Raw genomic sequence first — 8,843 nt, 5'->3', positions numbered from 1 at the left:
CAGTTTTGCAATTACAAGCAAAATTAATGGCAGTATTACACAGTAGCAAAACCGTAAATATCATGAAATAGAGGGGCAGCAGACTGCCCCTTTCTCCTTCCTCGTCCAGTCTGGTTTTCCAAAAAACCAGCAGCTCACACTTGAAACCACCAAGTGCAGCAGGTTCAAGACCATCACGGCCAAAGAAGAAGATCAAGTCGCCATTCTCTGTCGCAGACAACCAAAGACTTCGCATGGCTTTGACAGCCATAAATCTGCTACATTTGAGGCTGTTGGACGACGCATCGTCACCAAGAAGACCACCGGACATCTAACATGCATTCCGGATGGTCGTTTGGCGCAGCCAATCTCCAGCAAATGAGCTTCCTTGCTCGATCTGGAAGACCCTCAAATGGGTTTCAAAACACAAAAAAATTTCAGATTTTTCTTTTTTTTTTTAATTTTATATATATTAAAATTTATATGAAACAAAACCCAAATCTTCAAAATTTTCAGATCCAAATTTGAGCAGAGGAAAGAAAAAAAAATTTGGGGAGAAACAATATAAAATCACATGAATTTAATACTCCAACTAACACCAACAACGACAAACCATTCCACAATTAATTAAAATGGCTTTGATACCACTGTTAGGAAGCATTAATTCTCAATTAAACAAGATTAACTTTAATTAATTATGAAATGGTGATAATTAAAATTTTATTATTTAGCAAATTACCTCAAACAGCTTGAGGAATTTTCTGACCACCGAACCTAGTTGTAGCAAACCACTAGCCATCCAGATGTCCGACCTCTGATGGTATCCACACAGACCGGTTGTGAGACACTCTTAGAGAATATTGGGAGTTTTGAGTGCTAGCTCTTTTTTTTTTTTTTTTTTCTTTTCTCACTTGTCAAGAATGGAAGACAAGCTTCCCTATTTATAGGGAACAACCTTTTATAATTATAAATTTAACCCTTTATAATTATAAATTGACCCCTTATAGGAATTATAATTCACATAATTAATTTCTATAATTTTAGAAACTTTAAATTAAGTTTACACTTAATTATTAGGACATTAAGCAGTGTAAATAAAATTTATACTTCAGTCCTTAAGTCTCTAGAATTATTTTTATCAAGTCCAACTTGATAATCCAATTTAATTCCTCACTTACAGTCTTTATGTGTGTGACCCATTAGGTTCCTAATATGTTGGCAACAAATATAATTAAATAAAATTAATACTTTAATTTTATCATCAATTCACAATTGATTAATTATATTTGTAGATCATTATTGACTTCTAGCAATGTGTAACGACTACCCAAATATTAGAACTTGTCAAAGTGGTTTGACTAACCTTTATGTGATCAGTCTGTCAATATAATTAATATCCCTTCATCATAATATTTTGATTTATACATTGATGCATGGAATATGTCTGCTATATATATAAATCATTTCTGTCCTCCCAGTATGATTGATTAATTAAATAAGATCTCAATCTTATTTTACCTTGCGCAAGGATTTAACAATCCATACTGGCTAAGAACAATTGAAATATTTTCCTTAATTACCTAAGGTGATGAATTCTATCTTGAAAATTAAATATCTCCACATAGTTCATACTATATCCAACAGCTGCCACATTCATTATCTTTATATAGAATGACATGTGAGCAGTAACAAAATATAGTAATTCCTATATAAGATAACTTAATGTCTCAAGTCTAAGGAACATTTACACGACTGTCACGTGAGTCTTTCCATAGACACAGGTAAACTTCCATATGGAATCCTCGTACGGGTCAGTTCAGCAAACTTGTCACCACAAGCACTTACACATTGGTTGTAGGTATCTCACATACCTCAGCTTAATGAGAACTGCTGCTTCCTTTCATAAAAGAAAGAATGCAACGTGTACTGGTTTCAACAGTTATATCAATGTCCGATCTTGATATAACATTGACTAGGAACATTTTTGGAACAATGCTATAATGCAGTCAGAATCTCATAATTATAACAACATTATAATTTCCACTGCTATGCATATAAGTCCCATAGACTTTATTTTTATTAATTAATATTCATTAAAATTAAATTAAACATTAAAGATAAAGCAGCCTTTTATTAAGAATAAAGTATATATATACATGAATTAAGTGATCATACTTGCAATTAACACATTGGCTGCAATGCACATACACTAACATATGGGATTTCAGTCATTTCATGATTTTAATCTAGCTCTTTTACTCAAACATGTATGGCAGTATTTGCAATATCCTAATAGCCTCACCTGTAAGGTTCTGAAAGATCGGTATATCGCCAACTATTTTTTTTTAAAGGTAGCACTTAGAGCTCACCCAAGTTACATATGGCACAGTATAGTAACAACATGTGATGCTTTTGGTCTTTAGTTGTAATGGTGTATAGGTGACGGCACTACTACGCATATTTGGGGTCATCGATGGTTACTGACACAGTCGAGAGGTTTGGTTTGGTCACCTATTTCTCATTTGCATCATATTTCTATTGTATCATCCTTAATTAGAGATAATATTTGGAATGAGACCTTTATTTGAACTATATTTTTACTATTTAAGGTTAACCAGGTTCTCCAAATTCCCCTCAGCTTTTAACACCCATCATATAGGATTTACTGGGTTAGTACAAAGAATGGGAACTTTTTCTGTCCAAAGTGTCTACCATTAGCTTCAGGAGCTACACCTAAGTTCTACTATTAATTCTTCTTCATTAGCCATTCTAGTTTGCCTGTGGAAGAAACTTTGGTCATTATAAATTCCTCCTAAGGCATGAGTTTTTTGTTGGAAGTGGATGAGAGGCATTTTGCGCACTAGGGAAAATTTGCAAACCTGCCAAATTAATCTTAATGTCATCTGTAATATTTGTGGGAAGGCATCAAAAATTGTAGACCATCTTTTCTTTCACTGCCCACTTGTATCCCAGCTTTAGTATGCTAGTCTTTCGTGTTTGAGTCTAAATTCACTAAATTTAGGCTATCAAGTTATTGAATTTTTGTGTAAGTCATAGGACATAGAATATTTGGAACTCTTCATTATGCTTGCGTAGGGTATTTGGGGTGCCAGGAATGAATTCATTTTCTTTGAAGTTCCATTTGACATAGAAAAGATCATATCCTCATGTGTTGATCTGCACAATGAGTACAAGTTGATTAACCAAAGGGAGGTCAGTCCCGATCTTGTCCATCCACCATCTATCTTATGGTTCTTTCCTTCATACCACCATTTCAAATCAAAAACAGATGCCAATGTGCCAAATAATTGTGTGGTAGGTCTGGGCATGGTTATTCACAATTGATCTTGATGTCATCTATAACATCTGATGGAGGCATCGAAAACTACAAACCATCTTTTCTTTCACTACCCACTTGTATCCCAGCTCTAGTATGCTAGTCCTCTGTGTTTAAGTCTAACTTCACTAAATTTGGGCTATCAAGTTAATGAATTTTTGTGTAAGTCACGGGACATGGAATATTTGGAACTGTTCTTTATACTTGCATAAGGTGTTTGGCATGCCAAGAATGAATTCATTTTCTCTGGAGTTCCTTTTAACGTAGAAAAGATCATATCCTCATATATTGATCTGTGCAACGAGTGCAAGTTGGTTAACCAAAGGGAGGTCAGTCCCAATCATATCCATTTTCCATCTACTCTATGGTCTTATCCTTCACACCACCGTTTCAAATCAAACACAAATGCCAATGCACCAAACAATGGTGTGGTAGGTCTAGACATGGTTATTCTTAATAACAAGGGTGAGGTCATGGTATCTCTTGCATGTTCTGTTAAAGCAAAATGAGATTCCTCAATGGCAGAGATTTAAGTGCTCAAATTTAGTCTAGAAATAGCATTGTGTCGGGGTTTCACTACTTATAAGTTGAAAGTGATGACCTTCATTCCATAGAAGCTCTTCAAGGAGGCACTCAAGTTTCACCTTTTCATAATATGCAAGTGGATGATGTTTTAAGCTTGTCTTCGGCTCTAGATAGTGTTTCCTTTTCTCATGTTTCTCGTTATGTGATAAAGTTAGCTCACTTCTTGGCGAAGGAAGCTTTGTATATAGTAGGTTTGGATTATGTTTGGATGAAGGATGTACCTTCCCATTTGCTTTCTTATGTTCATGATGATGTACTTTCGGCTTTTACTATTTAATGCATTTATCCTTACTTCTTCTCAAAAAAAAAAAAAAAAAAACCAATAGTTATTTAAACACCCAACAAAAGTGGATTTTAAAAATTTTATTTTAAAAATTTTCTTATAAGTTAATAATTATTTTGATTATTTATTTGGACTAAAATACCCCAATTAATTTTTTTTATAGACCAATTAAAATTTATTAATAATAAAATGAATAATTATCTAAAAATTTTTATAGTAAAATTATTTTTAATTATTATAAAATAATAAATAATTATTTTATTAATATAGAGGGGGCCTAGGAGAGAGAGAGAGAGAGAGAGAGAGAGAGAGAGAAAGAGAGAAGGAAAGAGCATAAAGAGGAATAGGGAAAGGAGAAAGGAGAGAGAGCAGGGGTATTATAAAGACAAATGGGGGAGAGATAGACAAAGAGATAAAAAATTGACAAAAATAAGAGAGGTGAAGAGAGAGTAGGGGTATTATATCAATAGAAAATTTTTATTTCATTTGGCTTATTTGATGGGTGTAATATGTAGCGGCTTCAGTAATGCCCTCACTTTAGACAATTCCAAGCATTCTATTATTTCGGTGAGTAATGCTTGTCCGGATGGTTATGATGGTTGGAACCACTCTTAATTTGAAGTGAAGAGTCATAAATTAATTATATAAAGGTTAATTAATATTAAAAGTAATCAAAAGAAATGGATTAGAAATCAGTTAAATGTGCTTGAGTTGCAGCGATAGGTGACTAGCTTGAGAAGTAATATAAATCGATATTCGGGTATGTTTTTCTACTCCAATCAATGTGGGATCTTGTCAGACATTTAACTTAGACTTAAATAAGGTACAATAAAAAATTAATACGTTAAAGAAATAAAAAGAAATACTTAAGTTGCATTAGAATGTAGAAAGGGATATGAATGGCATTTTTAAGGAAGGTAAAGGGTATTTTTGGAATTAAGAATTGGCATGTGACTTGCATATGCAATTTACAGCCATAAAACCCTTAGAAATTCATATTAGAAAGGAGAAAAGAAAAAAAAAGGAAGAGAGAGGAGAGAAGTGGCTGAATTGAAGGGAGGGAAGGAGGAGGAAGATTCAAGCTTTTCAATTTTGATTTTTCACTTCTAAATCAAGGTAAATTACTTTCTAATCCCTTCTATACAATTGATTTCTACTTTTCCTTCCCTAATTTCATGAATTAAAAGAAAGAAAACTTAGGGTTCATGTTGGCTTGAAATTTGAATTTGAAGGGAAATGGAGGGATTGATGAATTTAACTTGGTTTAACTCGTTTTTCTAGCATATTTTCATCATTTTCATCATTCTTAACATGAAACTAATACCAATTTTGCAAAATTTAACAAAATCAATTTAGGGTTCTAAAGAGGGACATTCGGCCATTATGGGAAAATTTGGGGAAATTAGGTTTTGATTCAAATGAACAAGTTAAATGAGCTAATTAAGCATCATAAGCATGAAATATAGCGTTGGAACATTTGATTGGATGTTGGACCGAATTTCCTATGAACTAAAGTGTATGAAAAAGTGTTAGAATATGAAAAAATATTCTTTTTGGGTGGTCACTTTGATGAATTTATTTGGTGTTGGATGGATGTTGGGTGGATGGCTGTGAATAGCAGGATTAAAATGCATTTGACAGAGAATACAAAGGTATTTTTCGGGGGTCTGAAAACAAAGAAAACTATTTCTTTTTGGCATGTGAATTTTGCACACCAAGTGTTTGAAAAAATGCTTAAATGAACTGAAAATGAAGTAAAGCAAATGATTAAGTGGTTAAAAATTAACTATGGTTTCGGATAGGTAAATTTTTAATAAAATAGCGAAACTAGTTTAGGCGGAAATATTTAATTGCTAATACTGACTAAATAAAAAGAATAGTTGGAAAATTTATTCTGAAATGTCTGTATTTCTCTGTATGACAGCAGTTCATAAGGTGAAAAGATGAAGGGTCATGCATAGGAGTTAAATTAGCTTATTTTGGAGGAAAAGATATTTGTGCACAACTAGTATTAAACTATTATGTTTATATGTATTTATGTTAAAAAAGAAAATAGTTTTACTATTATATATTTTATATTCTACTGGATATATTTTTATTACTATAGCGGATTGAGTTACATTATTGTTATATTGAATTTTTATTTGAAAATATGATTTGTGTTGCGCTTTTATGAAATGGAGTAACATGGAAAAATTTGATTTGTAGTTCGGGGACTATCATGTGATGGATTTGGATATAGAAGTGAATATGATACTGTGATTACAGGAAATAAATCCATATTGTGATTTTCACACTTTTACATAAAAGAACTGAATTTATGATATTATTTTCATATTTCACAGCTAATGCTTGATACGGTTATTGCTCATTTGTTGAGGTTACACTGTTGTTTGAATGGATATGATATGAATAGTATGCACACATAGATATGATATAAACTCCCTCATGTATGAGGTGAGATGAAATTTGAAGATGGCTCTTCGGAATATAGATATGGATTGGGCAATGATATAGATAGTGTGCATACATTGATATCATATAGACTCCCTCAGGTATGAGGTGAGATGAGATTTGAAGATGGCCCATCGGATTGGTTTTGCATCAAACTGATGAGATTAATATTGGATTTGGAAATATACAAATGTGTTTTAAAAATGATTCTTTGTTGAATAATGATTTGAATGAAACCGTTTTCTATATGTTATCTTTATCATCATATTCATATGTAAGTATAAATGAGTATTAATTTTTTATGGCATGCTATATGATGTTTTTACTTGGTTTATTTATTTAATATTTTTTGTGTACCACTGCATACATTTGTACTTAGCGTTAGTTGTTTTTCTAACTAACGTAGATAAGGGAAAAGATAAGAGTTCAGGAGATTAGGAGCAGCACCCGTTAGATGAAAATTAAGAACTATACAATAGCTTAGTGTACATGGTTTGATTCCTTGATTTTATTTACATATGATGTTAAATATATGCAATAGAGTATTCTATCTTACCATTTGAGCAGAATATTATATGAATTTGTTGCCTATATATATATATATATATATATATATATATATATATATATACAAATAAACTTTTTGACATGTTTTTATGGAACTTGAACAATGAAAACTAGTATGCAATTCTAATGCTAGTGTGACTGTTGAGGTATGAACTTACTATGATGATATCGCAGGTATTGTTTTAAAAAAAATGTATAATAATAATAATAATAATAAATTATAAGACTGCGTAGTATACTTAATGTAGATTTAAATGAGTGATAGCGGTTTTCTAATTTGAAGCTATTCTGATGAACTTTTTGTAGCCTGAAGTTCAATAGTGAAATATTTTTCTACTATATTATGTATTGATAAAAATGTTTAAAAAAATATGGTTTTAAATTGTATACTATGTAACACCCCTATTTGCATAGCCTGATATATTTCACTGTTTTGGTGATCGGTATCGGTCCGGACAGTTAAAGGGATTAGAATCATGTCTAAGACACCTAGTTAAGCCCTAAACACAAATAATTAGTAATTGTTAAATAGTTAAGTATAAAGAAGAAAAACAAAGCATAAAAAGTTAAATGAGCCGGGAGTCACAGCGATGGGTGACCTTCTCGGGAAATGACTACGAGGTCAATCTAAACTCAAATTTCAAACCGAAAAATGTGACGCCGCGGTCCTTAGCAATATTGCGAACACAGTGGAAAAGAAAAAATCACGAAAAAGAGTTATTAAGCAGGTCAAATAATTAGGTCAGAGATCCGGAAGAAATGTCGAATAATTTGCAAATAGGATTGAATCAGCGAGGGGCAATTTGGTCAATTCACCCCCTAGAGCTGACTCCTGACCTAACTGTCAAATAAAATCAGAGAAAAGAAAATTTTGGGATCAAGAATTAAATTAAAAAACTAGTGAAAAAATAAATACAAAAAAAAAAAGAAAAAGTTTAGTTACATCATGCTTACATCATTGGATGACATCATCATGATGTCAAAACTAACTTTGATTTTTTTCTATATAATTGACCAAGTCAACTAAGACTAAAAGACATAAATTAAACATAAAATTGAAAAAAATAAAAGCACTTTTCTTCTCCACCCAAGTGGCCGGCTTCCTCTCTCTCACTAGCCACCACGGAAACTCCATGAAAGCTTGAATCCAAGCTTTTTTCCAACCATTTAATCCTACTTTAACCCCAAACTAAACCATAAAAACTTGTTAGTTCAACTTAAGAAAGCTTTAGAGAAAGGAAAGAAAAGAAGAAAAGGAAGAAATTGAAGAGTTGAACTTCAAAGTTTAAGGTTAGTGGTTTGAATTGAAAATTTATTGTTTAATACTTATATTTTTAGTGTAAGTAACTTAGATCTTAACTTAAAATTAAAAGAAAACAATTGTTAGGGGACCAAACAAGAATTTTGGCCAGCCTTATTTAGGATTTGAAATGAATGATTTTGAGGTGTTTGAATGGTTGTTTAGGTTGAGTTGTGTATGTGAAGTATGGATATATGTTTTGAATGCATTAGATTTGAACTCTATGTAATTAGGGTTTTGAGCATTTTGAAAAATTGGAGAAAAAGTTGAGAATTGGTCAATTGATGCTATTGACCTTATTTGAGTTGAGAAATGGTCAATTGTGATCATTTGTGGTG

The sequence above is a fragment of the Hevea brasiliensis genome, chromosome 18, assembly GCF_030052815.1.
Source record: "Hevea brasiliensis isolate MT/VB/25A 57/8 chromosome 18, ASM3005281v1, whole genome shotgun sequence".
NCBI lineage: Eukaryota > Viridiplantae > Streptophyta > Magnoliopsida > Malpighiales > Euphorbiaceae > Hevea > Hevea brasiliensis.
The sequence above is the reverse complement of the archived record's forward strand: the minus strand, read 5'-3'. Positions refer to the sequence as shown.